The 19680-nt window shown below is 51.5% G+C and overlaps 1 protein-coding gene across 1 annotated transcript in view; it reads right to left on the reverse strand.

Annotated features, from left to right (window-relative positions):
* Positions 1–18204, reverse strand: part of ZBTB7C (zinc finger and BTB domain containing 7C) — a 151919-nt gene extending 133715 nt beyond the window's left edge. Inside the window, exons 1-2 of the mRNA XM_014894877.2 lie at positions 18137–18204; positions 17210–17280 (exon numbers count right to left, since the gene is read on the reverse strand). The gene's annotated coding sequence lies outside the window, so the exon portion shown is untranslated. The remainder of the gene's footprint in view (positions 1–17209; positions 17281–18136) is intronic.
* Positions 18205–19680: the final 1476 nt, after the last annotated feature.

Here is a 19680-nt window from a genome sequence, read left to right on the forward strand (position 1 = left end):
AGGTTCTAAAGAGCTGTCCCACAACCCAACCCTAGCAGAGGTGCATGTCCCCAGCTCACAGCAGCTGGGACAGCCCTTGGTGCTCCATGCTACCTTCCACTCCCCAGCCAGAGTACTGGAACCTTCCTCACCACCAAAGTCCCCAGCTGACAGTTCCAGCCACATTCATCATGATCCCAGTGTTAACTCCTCCAGGGTTTTACCAGCATTACAGCATAAAGCAGGCAACCAGGCCAACTCCAGGCAGAACTAGATGCTGCTGGTCATTTTTTCCAAGGAGAAGAAAGAGAGGAAGCCCCCACTTAGCTCTGTTGGGTGAAAAACATCAAGGCAGGCAGTGTTAAAATACCATTATGAATGGAGAAGCAACAGAGAAAAAGCTGCTAGATTAGACAAAGCAACTTGATTCCCATTCAAGGAAGTGTAGAAAACTTTGATCTATGATTCCCACCCCACTGCCAGCTCCTCAGAGGGTGATCCTTGACCAAGTCCCATGGAGCTCTTCAGATGGTGAATACTGCCCAAATCCCACAGAGCTCTGCTGATAGTCACCTACACATCCAACCCCTTAGGACTCCTCTGAGTGTACAAAAGAGGTTTTGCTTGCTCTTATTTTTGACTGGGCTGGAAAGTACCTCAGTCAAAACACACGGCACCCTTGGTGCACATTAAAACCAAAAGCTCTCAGAGATAAATGTCAAGATTTTAATAACTTGACCTTATCTGGCCAAAACCAGCATGTTGCCACGCTCCCTGTGTCCTCCCCATCCAGGCAGGGACCAGGGCTGCCAGCAGGCTGCCAGGCCATGTCCCAGCAGTGGGAATGCTGCTGGGAAGAGCAGGGGTGGTAAATCAAGAGACAGTGTGTCATCCCAGGGGCCTGTTCCAGCCTCAGACACCCGCCAGCACCAGGGACCAGCAGGCTCTTTATCTTGTCACTGGTGACTAAGAGCATCCCTGGCATGGCAGTACCACAAAAATACAGGTGATGTGAAATGGCCCTTTTCCAAGGAGGGAAGGATCCTTTATTACATCCTGTTTATCTCCCATATTACTGAAGGGAAAGCCATGAAGCATGCGATCCTTTCAGGTTCTCTGAATCCACTTAGATTTTATCTCTGGAGCTGGAGCTTTCCAGGAGTGAAATTGCTGCAAGACACAATGTGGATGAAACGAAATCAAATAGAGAGTCTCCAACATGAAAGGCAAACTAAAAGGATGACAGCGCTAGTTATACGGAAGGAGAAATAAGGAGGAAAGGAAATTAAAAGCAATTAAAGGGAATTAATTAGAAGGTATGATGGAGCTATGAAAGAGGAAAAACAGCTATGCAGAGTTCACTAAATACCCCCAAACTTTTAATTGTCACACTTGGAACTGCAAGCCCTGGAGGTTCAAAACCCCCCTGGCAGTTTCCACACGAAAAAAATTCCCATGGCTTAAACAAATTACTTCTTTGCCTCTAAGTCTGAATGGCAGACAAGATTCTGAGCTCCTACTCCAAACCATGAAGACAGAAGTGCATCCTGCTCTCCCCTTCAATCCACTGACCAAGGTGGACAGCCCACCCCATCATGTGGTAACAGAAGCTGGGGCTTCAAGTAGAATGTTGATGCTGCAGTCCCAAGATTTGGGCTGAATCATTTGCATCTACCCAATGTTCCTGGTAAGGTTTTCACAGGGCCCTGGGGGTTTTGGGGCCACAGTCTGTGCTTGAAGTCACCAGGATGAGACTTGCTGCTGGGTTAGTCCTGGGGGAGATGGCTGGCACCTGGAGCATCTCACGTCTCATCAAAATGCACTGTCTGCATTTCCACTAAAACCTAACAGTCCTTTCCACAGGACCACAGCATGATCTGGGGTTGAAAGGGACCTTACACACCATCTCAACCATCAGCATCACCTCTCACTATCCCAGGTTGCTCCAAGCTCTGTCCAATCTGGCCTGGAACTCTTCCAGGGATGGGGCAGCCACAGCTTCTCTGGACAACCTGTGCCAGGGCCTCAAAGAATAATTTCTTCCCAATATTACACCTAACCCTGCCCTCTGGCAGTTAGAAACCTGATCATCTCCAGTTCTGAACCAGAATGAGGCTCTAAATCAAAACACTGCCATGCAAAGGGCTGCAGAGAGCAGGAGTCCCCTGTTTCTCCAGGCTTTCCCTTTGCCAACCACCTTGGTTTTTACCCTGAGAAGTGAGGAAGTTCCCTCTGGAGATCAAAAAGTCCCCTTATTAAGGGAATAGTGGTGACGGCTGGGAGGAGCAACAAGAGGTCGTAAAAAAAGCAGGCAGACACTGTTTGTCTTGGCCTCCTGGACGTGTATTATTTTCCTGGGATGCAAGCTCCAGCCCAACACTGAAGGCAAGGATGCATGAAACAGAGCCGGGGCTGCCTTGCCAACGTGGAGTTTGTTTCGGAAGAAACTCACCCGGCATTTCCGTGCAGGAAGGAGACAGCGGGGCTGCACAGCCAGGGCTGCTGGATGGTGCCTGGAAAGCACCAGCCAGATCCTCCAGGCTTGGGGAACGTGCACTGGGTCCAGGCAGCACCCCCAAAAAACCCCACACGGGGAGGTGGGCAAAGCTTAAAGCTCCTTTGTGGTCTTCCCATCCATGCCCGATTCCATCAGCTACAAGGTAGATCATGCAGAGGGATAAAGGGACTGTGCCAAAGGCTCTGTCCCCAGCCCTGCCGTCCCCTCTGCTTCAGCCACCGCTCCACTTCGGTCTTCAGAGACCCACGGAGCCCTGGCTGTGTTTAATTAAGTGACCTCACACTGATTTACACAACAATAACCCTGTTTCCTAACATACCAGCTTCAGGCAGCTCCCTCCAGTGACAGAACCACACTACTCCAAGGAAAGGGAGAACTTAAAATTATCAGCTATCCATTACAATTCAGAATTTTAAAAAATCTTCTTTATATTAAAGGCACGGCTAATGCTACACAAAAATCAACTCATTTTTAACACAAATCAAGGGAGGAATTTTTTCTTTTTTCTGCTTGAACTGCTTTTGCTCGGACTGTTTCATGCTTTGAAGTTAATTATAACTATTTAGCTTTATACATCACTTGCTCAGAAAGTTACAAGCCTCCCAGATCTCCCTGGTTTATTTGGGACCAGGGTTTGAAAGTCACAGCTGTCACTAGCCCAGCTTCCATTAGGGAGATTAATCTTCCCCGAGATGTGTCTTTGGGAAGGTCTGAATCACAGGGCTGGATCCTGCTCTTGGTTACACGGGGAAGGGGAGGAAAAACAAAGCTGGGCTGGACTGGTGAGCATCAAACCTCCTGCTGTGGGACTGGGCAAGGACATTTGGGACTTTTAAGCATAATGTTTATGCCCTATGCAGCAAAGCAGAGCCCTGCCCCAGGCAGGGGTAACACCAGGCACTGGGGTAAGTTAGTAAATTCAATAGCAATAACCAAATTTTGCTTGGAAAAGCCAGCAGAGCATCAACCAGTGGCCTCGCTTACATGTTGGATGGAAAAGTTTCAGCTGCAGGTCCCTGGTGATGTTCATGGAGACCCTCTTCTGCTCTGGGGCATGCCATGGATGACACTCCTCATTCCTAAATTAGGGGAACCTCCTAGTCCTCAGCACCAAATTAACTCAAATTAAAGCAGTGAGGGAATAGCCCGTCCCATGGCAAATACCAGGCACTGCTGGGACAACCAGCTCAAGAAAAATCCCCTGCAAACAGCCTGCACCTCCTTGCCCCCACCCCTCCCAGCTCCTTATCCATCCACAGGACCAAAAAAGAAGTTTGGGCTTTTAATTAAAAGACAAGAGCATCAAATCAGGGTCTTGCCATCCACACTGAGAACACAGGCAGCACCTACAAGGAAGAAGTAAGTTTAAGCCACCAGATCACAGGTCAATTCCAAGCAAACCCAGATCGTTCTTACACACTCCTACATACACAGACACCAAAGGGACAAAAGGAACTGCCTGGCAGGGGAGGAACTGGAACAGCTTCAAGTGAAGGGCTGCACTCACAGGGGAGTTGGTACAAAGAGGTACCAGTGTGCAGTGCCTCCTTCCTGGCTCTGCTGCCTGAAATATGCAGGGAAACACAAATCAAGAGCACGTTTTGTGCCGGAGCTGAATGTGCTGGAAGATTTTCTCAGTGCATCTCAAAGGTAGAGGATTTTCAGTAACTGCCAAGCTGAAAAATCAGGAGGGAATCACGTGTGGTGAGGTTCTGATGCAGGTTAGTGCAAGGAGAGCATCACCACTGGCCTGGAACCAGGTGTGCAATGGGCTGGTGGTGTTCAATCACACGCCCACCGCTGCAACAAGGTTTTGAGGAGCTTAACATTTAATTTGGATTGTGTTTTCTGCCTGCCAAGTCAGACTGCTTCGTGAATTAGCCCATTTCTTGCAAGGGCCCAGGACATGAGCCCAAGAGACACAACTCAGCTGCACCTCCAGCAAACACCACTGGAGTCAGAAGGCGCAGGGAGATGCTCACCTTTAATTTGGGGAACCCGCAATGGAACAACATCACTTTTTCCTTATGAAAGCAGCAGAATCCAGCTTAAAAATTAAAAGGCTGCAGCCTGTAAGCAATTAGCATACACTTCCCTCTGCATAAGGCTATCATTGTCAAAATAACTGTAAACCTCTTCTTTAAAGCACAGCCTTGCAGAATTATTCTGCCTTGGGCTCCACTGAGCTTGCAGGGTCCCTGTATTTGTTCCTCAGCTGAGACAGTTGCAAGTTAAGCGCTGAATGGCAGTGTTGCTGCTACAGGGATTGTGCAGCTAAATAATTCAGTAACCAATTACTGTTTAACAATATCCCTCCCCATCATCCCAGCGTCGATCCATCATCCCAGACCAAGAGAGCCCGGCAGAAAGGAGGCGGTGAGAAGCCTCCTTGTGATGTAAACACATTGACTCGTGTATAATATACAACTTATTGATCAGAAGACAAGGTATACGGCACATTTTACTGCATGCTAAATGAGGGCTGTAATGAATTGCTGCTTGCCTCCAGGTCATTTGTTTGATTGCCACCTAAGCAAACTGGTGAGGGCGAAAGGTCCTGCCTCTGGGACAGGTCCTCAGTGAAATGAGCTGCTGATCAAGAGAAACAAGAGAAGCAGAAAGCAGGACAGTCTAATGCTCTTTCTGTGCATGAGGAACGGGAAAGCTGATATTCTCCCTCATTCCCAAAATGTATGAGACACAACCGTGGCTGATGCTTTCACCAGGAGCCTCAGGGCCACTGCACCCAACCAACAAGAGCATCCAGTGCTCGCCAGCTCAGGTTCGCCCTGCTCAGGACCAGTCATTGTGCCTGGACTGGGATCTGAAAACACAGCTCACTTCACATTTAAAGGGTCAGGGATGCAGAGCACACACGACCAGCTGCCCCCCTGGCTATAAGACAAGGGCTGAACCTGTCCTTCATGCCAGGCATGGCCACAGCTCACCCAGCTTTTCTCCACCACCGTGGCTCTGCACAGAAACACGCCTGGTTTTTAAAGATATCCCTCCTGCCTGCTTGGTTCCTCCTTTGTGTGGCTTTAAAGCTTTCTTCTGCGCAGCTATAAAAGGGTGTGAGAAAACTTGGAAAGGAAGCCCTGGGTGGTACAGACAACTGGAACAAGGAGCAATCTGTGCCCGGGGCAGGGGAGGGGGTGGCAGAGCCCACATGGTGCCAGGCTGAATGGCTGCCGAGGAGGAAATGACACACCACACTATCCTGCTTTTGTCCAGGGGCGAGACCAAAACGCTCCAGAGGAAGAAAGAAAAACCAAAAAGGGATTATTCTGCCTTGTGCTCTCCCTCCCCTCGCCTCCCTGCCACCCCCAGGCAGGCTACAGGTGACTGCCTCCACATCCTCGCTCCACTGGACCGTGGATCGTGATCCCAGCAGCGTCTGGCTTGCTTTAGCATCAGGCTTATACCTTCATGCTCCTCAGCTTTCTCCACGCTTTTTTATTGGGAATCACGGCCACCAGGCCACCCACTGCTGGGTCTGGCTGGGCAGCAGAGCCCAGGTGCAGGAACACCCCGCTCTGCTGCTCCCACCGTGAGCTGCCATGGGCAGTGGGGGACAGGCAGTGTCCCCAGCACACACTGGTGGCCTCCTCAAACCCTGTCTCCCAAAGGGCTGTGACTCCAGCAGCGTCCTGCCTGCACTCTCTGGAAAAAATCAAGACTTAAAAGCTTTTCTGCCTCGTTTTTCCAAGGTTAAGCTCAAAACTTGGGTGTTTTCCAACCTCTCCACTCTCACCTCTCCTGCATCAGTGGTCTCTCCTTCAGAACAGCTGTGGGATTTCCCCAGTGCCCATCACTGGGCTAATCCTGTCCCCAAGGGCTTGTCTCCTTCTTGCATACAACTGAGGCTTATCCTAGGGTCAGATCCTTCACCTGCAGCGAATGAACCGTCTCCCAAATGCCCAAACAACTTCTGAAGCTTCAACCCACCATATCACGAGTTTTTTTCTCAATCTCTTCTCTTTTTCCCGGTGTTTTGGTATCTCGCCTATTTTGTCATCCCTTGTAAAAGGACCAGAACTGGCACTTCAATACTCAGTCAAAACTCCCCCTGTATCTGGACCACCTCTCACTCCTCACTTCAAGCATAATGAAAACAAACAAGGTACAAATCCATTTTCCTATAAACTAAAAAGCTCACCCTGAAAGGAACCAAAATCTCTATTATACGCATACTGATGGTGCATCTCATTAAAAACAAAAACCCCAGAGGAACCCAAACTAAACAACTGTCCACAGACACAAGTTCTCCTCCTGCATCATATCAGCACTTCAACAGGTCAATACTAGGAAGAAATTCCTCCCTGTGAGGGTGGGCAGGCCCTGGCACAGGGTGCCCAGAGCAGCTGTGGCTGCCCCTGGATCCCTGGCAGTGTCCAAGGCCAGGCTGGACAGGGCTTGGAGCAGCCTGGAACAGTGGAAGGTGTCCCTGCCCATGAGGTTCCCTCCAGCCTTCAGCTGGTACAAATCATCACAGCAGCCCTCCAGCCCAGTTCTCACTCTTACAGACACCAGGACTTCTTTGACTACATGAGCTATAAAACCTTCTGTCCATCCCACAGCTGCCTGGGGCCCTCAGTGCTAGAAGATGCAAGGAAAAAAAAAAAAAACAAACCAAAATAATCAATTGCAGCAGACATATCCAGGTCATATTTTTCCTCTTCAAGGAAAACCCAGTGCTTCTCCTTTTATTCCTCTTTCAATTAACAATTTCCAAACTTTAAAGTCAAAACAATAAAAGCAAACCAGTTCTTCACCCCTATCATTAGTTTAATATCAGGTGGAGGACAGTGGGCCTTGCAAAGCTGGGCAGTGAGTTGGTTGATAGAACTGGCTTTTTCCCATTAAATTAATTTTTGTAGGGTTAATGTGCCATCCCACCACTGCCACCAGCCAGGAGGAGGATGGGCAGGGAGCAAGGACGTGGCTTGGGGATTTTGGTGCCTTGTCAGGTCTGAGTGAGCCTCAGTGAGCTACAGTCCTTTTGCAAACAAAAACTAGAGGTAGAAGAGGGCCAGAAATGGTGCAGGTTTCTCAGCTGCATCACACCAGCCAGCACGAGGTTACCTTGCTGACTACACCTCCGTGAGGAGCACCCCAAGTAAAAACTCAAGATCTGCCACTTCTACACGGATCCAATCTTGAACAAGAAGGGCTGCAAACCTCCCTCATGGGGCTGTGCAGTGCTCAGTCTGGGCTGAGGAGGATTCTCTTCTCCTTTTGCTCTCCATGAAGACTCATCTCGAGCACCTCCAGCTCCGAGGAAGAGCAAAACCTGACCACTGTCCCTCCGGAAAACAGCATCCAGAAACAGCATCCAGAAACAGCCCCTTCCCAAGCCCAACCATACAGCAGCCACCTACCACAGTCTCCTCATCACCACCCATCCTTCACCCATAGAGAAAAGCTGCCCCATGCAGATACTTGTTACTTTCTTAATTAATTACCATTGATAACCTACAGGTGTGGCTCATCAGCCAACCTGCCATGGCTGCAGCAGAGGCTCCTCTCGCTCAGCTGATGAAGGACCCGACCTGGACGGGGCTGGACAGTGAGTTCTGCCTCTGGGGAGGGAGGAGGAGAGCCCATGGGAAGGTGGGGAAAGCATCACCCTGCGATGGACTCTGAGGAAGACCCACAGCACAAGGGCAGAGTGATGGAGACACCTGAGATGGGAGAGCAGGAGAGGACAACCCCGAGCATGAAGCATTGCAAAGAGAGGGAAGATTTACCCCTCTGGGTCACCTCAATCACCTGGGTGTCCCCAGGACATGAGTCACCAAGACACTCCTTAACCAGCCCAGCCACCACCAGCTCCAGGGCCAGTGAGGTGCAGGAAGCCCTGGGGAAGCACTGAAAGGAGCCATCAGCCTCAGGGCACACTGTCTGAACGTCTGCATATTGGAAACCACTTAAAAACACCCCCTAATACCAATAAAAATAGCACAAGAGCAAAAGAGATGCAAACCCACAACTGCAAATACACCGAGGGTGCACACCCCATGCAGAACCCACCAGGGTGGGTGCCAAAACCCCCAAAGATGTTCCCATCCCCAGGAGCTCAGGCTGGAGCATCAGATGAGGCAGTGAGTGAGAGGAAAAGGTGTTCAGTGTGGCAGAAAAATGGTTTGGCGTTTTGGTTTTTTTTTTTTAAACCACACCTGCACATCATCCGCCCATTTGTGCCCCTCCAGACTCATCCACACACTCACCACTTGCAAGCTGCTTCCCAACAAGGACCAACTTTGTTAAGAAAAAGCACAGGGCCTGAGGCAAAATTAGCTTTTTTGTCTCCCAAACAGGCAATTATCTCTTGCACAACTATGCAAGTCTAAAACGAAGGAGAGGCAATGCTAAGCTTTACTAAAATGGTGCCTTTAAAGTACATATTGTTGCAACATGTGAAAATAACATGGGAGAATTGCAGTTGTGGAAAATTTGGAGCACTTTTTATTTTATAGTTTTCAGGCATACCAGGCTCCCAATCGAGGTGACCCAAAAAAAAAAATCACTACTTTCAGCTATTCTACACACAGCACCCCATTTTTAGACTGTTTTAGAGGAGGTAAAACGATCTGCTTCTCTGTTCCTCCTAAAGACCCACAGATATGTTCCTTTCAGTATTTAAAGGGAGCTTATAAAAAAGATGGAAAGGGACTTTTTACATGGGGCATGTAGTGATAGGATAAGGGAGAAGCGTTTTAAATTCAGGGTTTTAAATTTAGATTAGATGAAATCCTCCCCTTTGAGAGTGGTGAGGCCCTGGCACAGGTTTCCCAGAGCAGCTGTGGCTGCCCCATCCTTGGAAGTGTCCAAGACCAGGTTGGACACGGCTTGGACCAACCTGGGATAGTGGAATGTGTCCTGGATGAGCTTTAAGAACCCTCCCAACTTAAATCATTCCATAGAAGACATTTAAAAAGGCATCAAAACATAACAGAGACTGTGCTGCAGGAGTCTCTATGCACATGTATAGACAAATCTGCTTAAATGGGATACTCAAGTTGCTTCAGCAACAAAAAAACTTAAGTTAAAGCTCTATTTCATGTTTTGAAGAGGAACCCTAAAATGGGTCATTTCTAACCTGATACCATTAATTTACATGTCAATGTTTGTTTAGTGAAGCCTGTCCATCCTGGGTCATTTTAACCTTAAAAACCTGAACACGGGAAATGAATGCATCACAGTGTTAATTACATGTTACGAAACGACTCATTTTACAGCCTAATAGTTTGAAACAGTTAAAAGAAACCCTGCTGCTTGTGTCCTGCTTACAATTCACATGGCAACTCTGTGCTTCTGATCAGGCTGACCAAGAAGTGTTTATCTTCTTGTGGGGAAAACAAACAACTGCATATCAGACATTAATTTAATTAATCCAGGGCGCCAGCCAGCACCAGCTCTGCACCAGTCATAGAAGAACAGAATAAATACCCTGACCTGGAAACACCCACAAGGACCATTCAAAGCCCAGCTCCTGGCCCTGCACAGGACAGCCCAAATGCCTGGTGCCTTTGGGTTGGAGAGTACGGAATTCCAGCTCCAAAAAGAAACTCTAAAGTGGAAACATCCAAAAGAAGAGGACAGTTCACTAAGGCCAGGCTGGCCACAAATCCCCACTGAGCAACCTCAGCGACTACCAATACTCATGGCTTCTCTTCTCCCCTGTTTAATTCATAATCAAGATGCTCAGAAGTGACAGTGAATACTCCAAATATGTTCTCTCACATCTTCTGGGCTTCAACCTGGAGCTCCCTGCTGAGCTGGCTGAGGTCACCATGCTCCTGCCCACCCTTGTCTCGGCTCCACTTTGATCGCACGCTCACCACAGAGCAAGGAAACCTAAAACAAAGGCCCCAAAGGGATCCATATTTCAAACTTGCCAGTGGCTTCTGACTCGTGCCCCTGTGCCAAGGCACAACAGGCTCCACAGAAGGGCTCATCTCCGTGGCACTCATGAAGTTCATCTCCTGCCAGTTAGCTTGAGGTTCATACATTTGCTAATGCTGATTTGGTTACTGCCATCAGATTTGATCAAGCATGCAAATCTTCAGGTCTCAGGCTAGACAAAGCCTGGAGAAAGGAGAAGGCTGGAGCAAACAAATATGTAAAAATAGGGTTTGTTTATTAAAATGGGGAAAAAAAGGGGGGACAAGAAGTAAACTTTTCTCCTCCCTCCCCACCTCCTCCTCTGATGTGTGTTGTTAAACATGATGCAATGAGAGGTCTCCCACAGCCCTGGAAAGGTTCCTGCCACCGGGAACAGGGTCCAAGAGGTCCCACAGGACAAAGGCCACCTTTCAGGCTTGTAGGTGTTGTACCCACTAGCAGAAAGTCTGCAAAAAGCAGCAGCAGCAGCAGCAGGTTGAGAGGCTCCACTTTTCTCAGCAAATCAGTAACTCATAAGGCTACTGAGGGCTTGGCTGGCAGGTCAAGGGAGAAAATTCTGCCCTTTCTAATTTGCCCAGGTAATACCTCACCTGCAGAGCTGTCCCCAGCACTGGGGTCCCCAACACATGAAGGACACGGAAATGCTGGAGCCAGCCCAGAGGAGGCCACGGAGATGCTGCAGGGCTGGAGCCCCTCTGCTCTGGAGCCAGCCTGGCACAGCTGGGGCTGCTCACCTGCACAAGAGAAGGCTCCAGGGAGAGCTCAGAGCCCCTGCCAGGGCCTGAAGGGGCTCCAGGAGAGCTGCAGAGGGACTGGGGACAAGGCAGGCAGGGACAGCACACAGGCAATGGCTTCCAGTGCCAGAGGGCAGGGCTGGATGGGATCTTGGGAAGGAATTGCTGGCTGGGAGGGTGGGCAGGCCCTGGCACAGGGTGCCCAGAGCAGCTGTGGCTGTCCCTGGATCCCTGGCAGTGTCCAAGGCCAGGCTGGACAGGGCTTGGAGCAGCCTGGGATAGTGGAAGGTGTTCTTGCCTATGGCAGGGGGGGCACTGGATGAGTTTTAAGGCCCCTTCCAGCCCAAACCATTCTATAACCTTCTAGAGCATCCTGCACCCCACAACCCAAAGGAGCCCATGTCTCTTGGCTAGCAAAGGCAACTTTCAGATAAGCCATAGAGCTGCTGATTTTACCCATGGAAAGACATAAATAAAATGTCCACATTATGTTCATAGGGGTGTCCAATAGTTTCCAATAGGGTTCATGCCATTTGTAGACCCAAATTTTCCCTGCAGCTACAAGCAGAAGAACTAATTTTGCATTTAGGGTCCTGAACCATGGTGCAGCTTTGTTATTAAACAGCTGACACTACCCTGAAGCCTGGGAGCAGCGTTTTATGTGCGTGTGAGAGTTTACAGAGCATTTGTGTGTCATTTCTGATGAATTGTGCTGCATAAACGTTAGATCTTCAACCCATTGCTCTCGCAAATACTATTTCTTCCCTTATTTATTTGTATTGCTGTAATTCATTCAGGTGCCAACCATGACTGAGGCCATGCCATCAATATGCAGCCTGACAACAGCAGCAGGAGACAAAGAGCAGCTCTACAGATCACACAGGAGAACAGGAAGAATCTTGGCTGGTGTTGGTGGGGAATGGCTGTAAAGACAGAGAATCTCCCCAAATCCCAAGGAAAATCCCAGCAAAGCAAACCAAACTCTGATGCACAGAGCACCCCTCTAAGTGTTTAACCAGAAGAGGCACAGAAGCCCCATCTATGGCATCACATGAGGTCTCAGACAGACCTTTCCAAGGCGTGTGCAGGTATGTGTGCCCCCAAAACACCCAGACCACGAGGAACTACATGCCAGCAGCTCAGGCCTCTGCAAAGTCTCAGATCAAAGAACCACAGAATTGTTAAGGCTGGAAAAGCTCTCTAAAATTGAGTCCTGCCACTCCCCCAGCACTAGCAAGCCCAACACTAACCCACCTGTCTCCAGGTGCCATATCCACATGGCTTCTAAATCCCTCCAGGCATGAGGACTTCACCACTGCCTTGGGCAACATTTGCCAACACTTTCCATGAAGAAATTTTCACAAATATAGAATATAAACTGCCCTGGTGCAACTTGAGGCCACTTCATCTTGTCCCTGTGGTTTGTCTCGGCTATGTGACAGCCTCCCTAGCTGCCCTGGAGACCTGCTTTCCTACAGGAGCAATAAACACACGCCCCAGTGCTGGTTTGTATGGACCAGTAGGATGAGATGCTTTCAGCCCACAGCCCTTCTCTGCTCCAGAAGCACCCTGAGGCAGCACTGCTGGGGAGCAGTGCAGTGGCTGGATTTGCAACACCCCAGCTCTGGCCTGGCAAGGTGTGGCCCTGCACTGTCCCCGAGGATGCCAACACAATGTCCAGAAGCAGGCTGACGTGGTCCACCCCTGGGGATGTGGGCCAGCTCATGCCAGCCACTGTGCCACCTCCCGTGCCTGTGCCAGATGTTCATCCCGTGAAACACCTGCATGTGGACATCCACCAAGCTGCTGCTACCCCCAGCCACACAAAGTGTCACCAGAGTGGGAGGGACCTCCAAGCCATGAAGGTCTGCCAGTATCCCAGTCTCACTCCCTAGGAATTGCACCAGAGCATCTCAACAGCAACAGAGTGGTCTCCTGGTTGTCCTTGCCACCTGGGCAAGGCAGTGCCACCCCACATTTTTACTTCTTTCTTCTGAGCCCTGCTCTTGGACCAACTCCCTTTGGTCCTGCAGAACTGCTGGGGAGGGAGCCAGCAGCCCAACAAGGACCACCACTCACCACCCACCTGCTCCTTGTTCCTCCAAAAATCTCAATGCAAAGCCTTTCCAACCAGACAGGCACCTCCCAGTTACAGAAATGGAGAACTAATATCTCATTAAATAAATGAAGCAGATTAATGAGAAGAGTGACTGTTGTTCTTTGAGCTGGTCATGGTGAGATAAAAGGCAAAGCAAGACCCAGATCGCTTTTCATAGGAGTCCTGTAAAATGAGTGGCACAAACCCATCAGAGCTGAAAATACAGGGCACGACACACTTTTCCCTCCAAACACACCTGACACTTCCTTCTCTGCCCCTCTTTTTCTCTCCCATACCCTGTCTGGAAAAATCAAAGTTCATTCATAACAGAACCAAACTATTTCCTTTTTTATTCTAATGTTTCCCTGTTTTTTTAATAGGCGACCATCTGGGAGTGGGGGAGTAGAAAGGAAGCCCTGAAGCTTTTCAGACACAATAAATAAATTATAAAAAAAAAAAGAAAGAAGTATGATTAAAACCAAAAAGCATAAACAAACAAGCCATGTTACCCAGAATAATGACTTCGGGGAAAAGCGCCAAAAAATTGTATAAGCTTCTGGAGCATGGCAAGAGAAGAGAAGAGAAGAGAAGAGAACAGAAAGTCCTCACTGCTGAAGAGAATGTGCCACTGCAGTGGGACAGAGGCTGGGATGCCCTGGGCAAGCCAGGAAGGAGAAGGGCTTCACACAGACTTAGATACCAAATTTGTCTTCAGGCACCTGATTTTGGTAACTGCAAAGCCCCAGTCCAGGCACACCTTTTCAATACACTGTAATTGCATCTGCTCCTCTCTGGTGAGACTCCACCTGGAGTCAAGCTTGGGAATCCTCAGCACATGAAGGACATGGAGATGCTGGAGCCAGCCCAGAGGAGGCCACGGAGATGCTGCAGGGCTGGAGCCCCTCTGCTCTGGAGCCAGCCTGGCACAGCTGGGGCTGCTCAGCTGCACAAGAGAAGGCTCCAGGGAGAGCTCAGAGCCCCTGCCAGGGCCTGAAGGGGCTCCAGGAGAGCTGCAGAGGGACTGGGGACAAGGCAGGCAGGGACAGCACACAGGCAATGGCTTCCAGTGCCAGAGGGCAGGGCTGGATGGGATCTTGGGAAGGAATTGCTGGCTGGGAGGGTGGGGAGGTTGCCCAGAGCAGCTGTGGCTGCTCCTGGATCCCTGGAGGTGTCCTGGACAGGGCTCGGAACAACCAGGTCTAGTTGAAGACAGCCTTGCTGATTGAGGTTCCCTTGGGCCCACTTCTCGAGCTTGTCCAGGTCCCTCTGGACGCCATCCCATCACTCAGGCATGTCAATCGCACTCAGCTCAGTGTCATCTGCAAACACAAACCCCTCTGAGCCACATCAGCTCATCATTTTCAGCAGCAGCATGCTGTATTCTGCAAGGATGACAAACTAGGGGCACACAGGGTGGATGGCATTAACCAGAAAAAATCTGATTTCTTCGTGAGGGCAGCACAGAGGGATGCACCCATTACTCCTGAGCATTTTTTTGGGGGGTTCCTTTGCACTCAGGAGTCTCCAGCCTGATGCAGTGCATTAAATGTAACAGGGTGCCTCATGAAAGCTGTGGTGAGGAGGAGAGGGACAGCATGCAGCACTGAGGGCTAGCAGAAAACGGGCCAGCACAGGCAGCCATGCTCCTGAGATACTGACACTGCAGCAGAGAAGATAAATGACTGGCCCAAGGCCATGCAGCCAGGCAGTGTCCCCTCTACACGACTTTCAATCCCTGCTCCAGCACAGGATTGCTGAGAGATCCTTCAACAAAATGTTATATTGGCTTCAAAATCATGAGATTTATTTTACACCTGAACACATTCACACATATAAATGCACTTTTTTTCTGCCTCTTTTTCTTGCCTCTACTCAGATGCACCCAAGCACGTCTTAAAACCTCTCTGAATAACCAGAAAAAGTAAAAACTTTGTATTTCACTGCTAAAGGAGGACTCATAGGGCTTAACTTGACTCCAGGAGCTTCACAATGAAGCAGAATGCTGCCAGCAGTCCCACCTGGCAAATCAGTGCCTTTATTTACAATTGCACACCCAGAGACTCTGCAAATATTTCCTAGAAGCTATAAAACCCCATCCCAACAATTGCAACGGGAGCAGGGATAAATTAGCTGAAGCCTGTCACTTGGTGAAGTCACGCTGGAGGAGATCCATCCAGGTAATCCATCTTTCTGCTGTGTTATACAATGACACAGTAATGGCCAGCCCAGAGGGATTTCCTTCAGGAAAACTCAACTGTTACTAAAATGGTAAGTTAATACCAAGCAAGAACTCAGCCGTCATTAGACCGAAGGATAGACATGACAGGGAATAAAATATTACAATCCCTATTCAAATATTTTTATTTTCAAGAGCACGAATAAATAGACCTATCGGTACGCTGTGAAGAGAGGAGGCTGGGATTAAAGGACAGAAGGAAAAAAGACCAGCACACATCGATTCCATCTATGCCATTTTTCCTAATAAATAGCCTGGCACGGCTGTGCTGATGGGTAGCTGGGGTGGAGGAGGGCACGCTGCCCAGCTCTCACAGGGACACAGGACACAAATCTGAGCTCAGGCTCTGCCCTTTTGTGTTGATTAAAAAAAAAAAAAAAAAAAAAACCCAGAAGAAAGGAAGAAAGCAAGAAAAGTTATGTGGCTAATAAAGGGCTCTATTGTGCCATCAATTTTTTAAGCTTTAATGATTTCGGGAGGAAGTTCAGCTCAGCAATCAATAGCACAATATGGGCAGGAGGGCTCGGAGGAAATTCAGCGCCAGAGCTGTGGCGAGGGCTGGTGGAAAGGGGGGGCTCAGAGGAAGGGGGTTCCCCTCCTTTGGGGTCAGGGGGCTCCCAGGACCCCGTACAGGCTGGGGACGCTGTCCCCCTCCTGTTTAGCCTGTTTGGTGTGAGCTCCCTCTCCTGATGCACAGAGCATGCAGCCAGGGGACAGCGGGGACATTTGGGGATTCCACAGCTGCTGCCATGGCAAGGGAGGTGGAAAAGCACCCACGCCAGCTGGGATGCTAACCCCACGCCTGACAGGAGTGAGCACATCCCAGGGATGCTCACAGCACACCAGGGACAGCCCAGGGACCATCACCCCACACCGAGCATATCCCAGAAATTATCACCCCACACTCCCCACACCGGGACAGAGAACAGCCCAGGGACCATCACCCCACACCGAGCATATCCCAGAAATTATCACCCCACACTCCCCACACCGGGACAGAGAACAGCCCAGGGACCATCACCCCACACCGAGCATATCCCAGAAATTATCACCCCACACTCCCCACACCGGGACAGAGAACAGCCTAGGGACCATCACCCCACACCGAGCATATCCCAGAAATTATCATCCCACTCTCCCCACACCGGGACAGAGAACAGCCCAGGGACCATCACCCCACACCGAGCATATCCCAGAAATTATCACCCCACACTCCCCACACCGGGACAGAGAACAGCCCAGGGACCATCACCCCACACCGAGCATATCCCAGAAATTACCACCCCACACTCCCCACACCGGGATCCAACACAGTCTAGGGACCATCACCCCGCACTGAGCACAGCCCAGGGATCATCATCCCACAACTGAGCATATCCCAGAAACAATCACCCCACACTCCCCACACCGGGACTGAGCACAGCCCAGGGATCATCACCCCACACCGGACACATCACAGGGATGATCACCCCGCACTGAGCATATCCCAGAAAGGATCAGCCCACACTCCCCAAATCTGCCTTTAGCACATCCCAGAGATGCTCGCCCCACACCATGTCCATCCATCCCCGGGATGCTCGCCGCACACTCCCCACACCCGGGCTGTGCCCATCCCGGGGACACTCTCCCGCAGGCCCACCTGTCCCTAAGCCCCAGAGCCCAGGGCACACAGACAGCCTCCCCCCACAGCCCCTTGCTCCGGGCAGCCCCACTCCTGCCCGCAGCGGCACACGTACCGCATCGCCGAGGCTCCGTGCTGCCGCCGGGATGCGGGGCTGTCCGGGCGATGATCCTGCGCCAGGCAAACCTAAAAGACACGGTGACACAGCGTGAGGATCTCCAGCATCAGCGGGGACAGCGCCTCGCCCCAAGTGCCACCCTGGACAGGAGCCACAGCCCGATTCTCACAGGCACGGGCAGCATCTGGGTAAAAAAAGCCGGGCTAAAAACCCACAGAGGGCTTTCCCAGCAATGGGGGGGATCCCGAGCCGTCGGGAGGTGCAGAGGAGAAAGGATGGGATGAGGTGGGACGGGACGGGATCACCCCGCGCATCCCGTCCTCCGCTGGAAGGAAAAGCCGATCCTGTAAGTTGATCCTAAACGTCAGGGAGCAGCGCTCGGCGGAGCGGGACCGCATCGGCTCCACCGCAGGCAGCAGCAACTCGGGCGAAAGTTTTGCCACGATCCAGGGGATAATAATAAAAATTACTAATAGTAATTAATCAGCCAAAAAAAAAAAAAAAGGGAGAATAGATAGCAATTAATCGATAAAAAGTAAGGACCGTTAGAGAAGAAGAACGGGGGGGAATATCCGACCTGGGAGCCAGGAGCGCCGGTGACAGCAGCGCTGCCTCTGCGTGATGCTGCCGCAGCTCGGGGACCCAGCGGGAGGAACGGGCACGGTCCCCGGGCACCGGGAGGGACGGAGGGAGGGACGGGAGGGGAGGGCAGATGGAGGAGGGGGGGCTGCCGCCGCCGCCTCCCCCCGCAGGAGGGTCCTGGCGGGGCTGGGCACGGAGGGAACCCCTCGTTCCACCCCCGTCGGTGAAGGCAGCAGTTCCCACCCGGGAATTCCGATAGGCAGGAAAAACAGAGCGTTATTTTAAAAACAGCAAACAAAACGGGGCGGGGGGGGATTAAAAATAAACAAAATCAGAACTTACCGTCTAAAACGAATCAGCAGGGAGGGATCCGCGGGCAGCGCAGCGGGGGGAGCATCGCCCCCGCCGTGGGACGCGACGGGACGGGGCGGGGCGGGGGCGGCTCCGCGCACCTCGAGGGGGCAGCGGCGGGGATCGGCGACGGACAGAGCACCGCGACGGGGAGCGCGGCACCGCCCGCCCCGTCCGGCGGCGCTGGCCCGCGGCTGCGGGCGGCTCGGCGGCGGTGGCGAGCGAAGGGCCCGGATGTCGCTGGCCCCGCGCCGGCGGAGGCCACACGGGACGGCGTGGGGGGGGGGGGGGGCGTGGGGGGGGGGGGGGGAGTCCTGCCCGCCCCGTCGGGGCGCCGGGCGCTGCCACGTGGGACCGCCGGGGGGGGGCGCCCCACCCTTCTCTCGCTCTCGCGCGCGCTCTCTCTCTCTCTCTCCCTCCTCCCCCCCCCCCGCCGGGCTTGACAGGTCCACGCGACCAAACAAACCGCGGCGGACGGGCGGGCGGCGCGGCCAATGGGAGCGCGCGGCGGGGAGGATCAGCCAATGGAATCGCGCCGGGGGCGGGACCGCCTGAGGGGAGAGCGGTGGAGGCACCGCCCCGGGGTCAGAGCGCCGCCCGCTGCCCTCGGCGTGCGGGGCAGGAGCGGCTTTTGGGCTTAGATCGTCGGGACGGGGAATGGCTTGGGTGGGAATGGGCCCGAGAGATCATCCACTCCCACCTCCTGCCATGGCAGAGACACCTTCTAATAGATCAGCTTGCTCCAAGCCCCGTCCATTCTGGCCTGGACCCTTCAGGGATGGGGCAGCCACAGTTTCTCTGGGAAACCTGTGCCAGGGCCCCACCCCCAGAATCCTCAAGTCTTTCTCCCAGAGTTGCTCTTCATCCCCAGCCTGGGTTGATCCCGGGAGTCACCTCACCTCAAGTGCAGCTTCTGGTCTTGGTCTTGTTAAACCTCGGAGGTTCCTAGGGCCCCGCTTCTCGTGTCTCACAGTGTTTGGTAACACCAGACGAATAAACGGTAGCAGGGGGATAAAAAAAAGCCAATACATGGAGCAGAGTGGTATTCCAGCATCGTCATCCTGCTGTGAGACCCCCAGCCCCTGGGCAGGCATCGTGGAGCCTGATGGAATTTGATGGAGTTTGATGGAATTGCCTTGTTCCTGCAGGGATCCAGCAGCTCTGGATCGTCTCTGCAGCCCCTTCCTGATTGCCTCGCTCTGCATACATTCTCCAGAGAGGAAAAAAACCTTCCTGGTATGTTTGGTTTTCATGTTCGTGTCGATCACAAGCTTCAGGTGCCACCAGCTGCCCTGTGTGTTGTTAGACAATCATCGCTCAAGCCGACCTGACAAAACTTGTGGGTGATCCTTTATCACTCCTCAGCATTTCAAGGATTGTGTGAGGGAAGAAAATAGGATTTGCAGGGAAAATAGACAAAGAACGCACCAAAATCCAGGAAATCCATGAAATCTGGGTATCAATAAGCCCTCCTTATATGGCTAATGATCTTGGTCCCAAAACTGGTATTCTAAAAGACCATTCTTTTCTATTTA

This window comes from Sturnus vulgaris, chromosome Z, assembly GCF_052056855.1.
Source record: "Sturnus vulgaris isolate bStuVul1 chromosome Z, bStuVul1.hap1, whole genome shotgun sequence".
Taxonomy (NCBI): Eukaryota; Metazoa; Chordata; class Aves; order Passeriformes; family Sturnidae; genus Sturnus; species Sturnus vulgaris.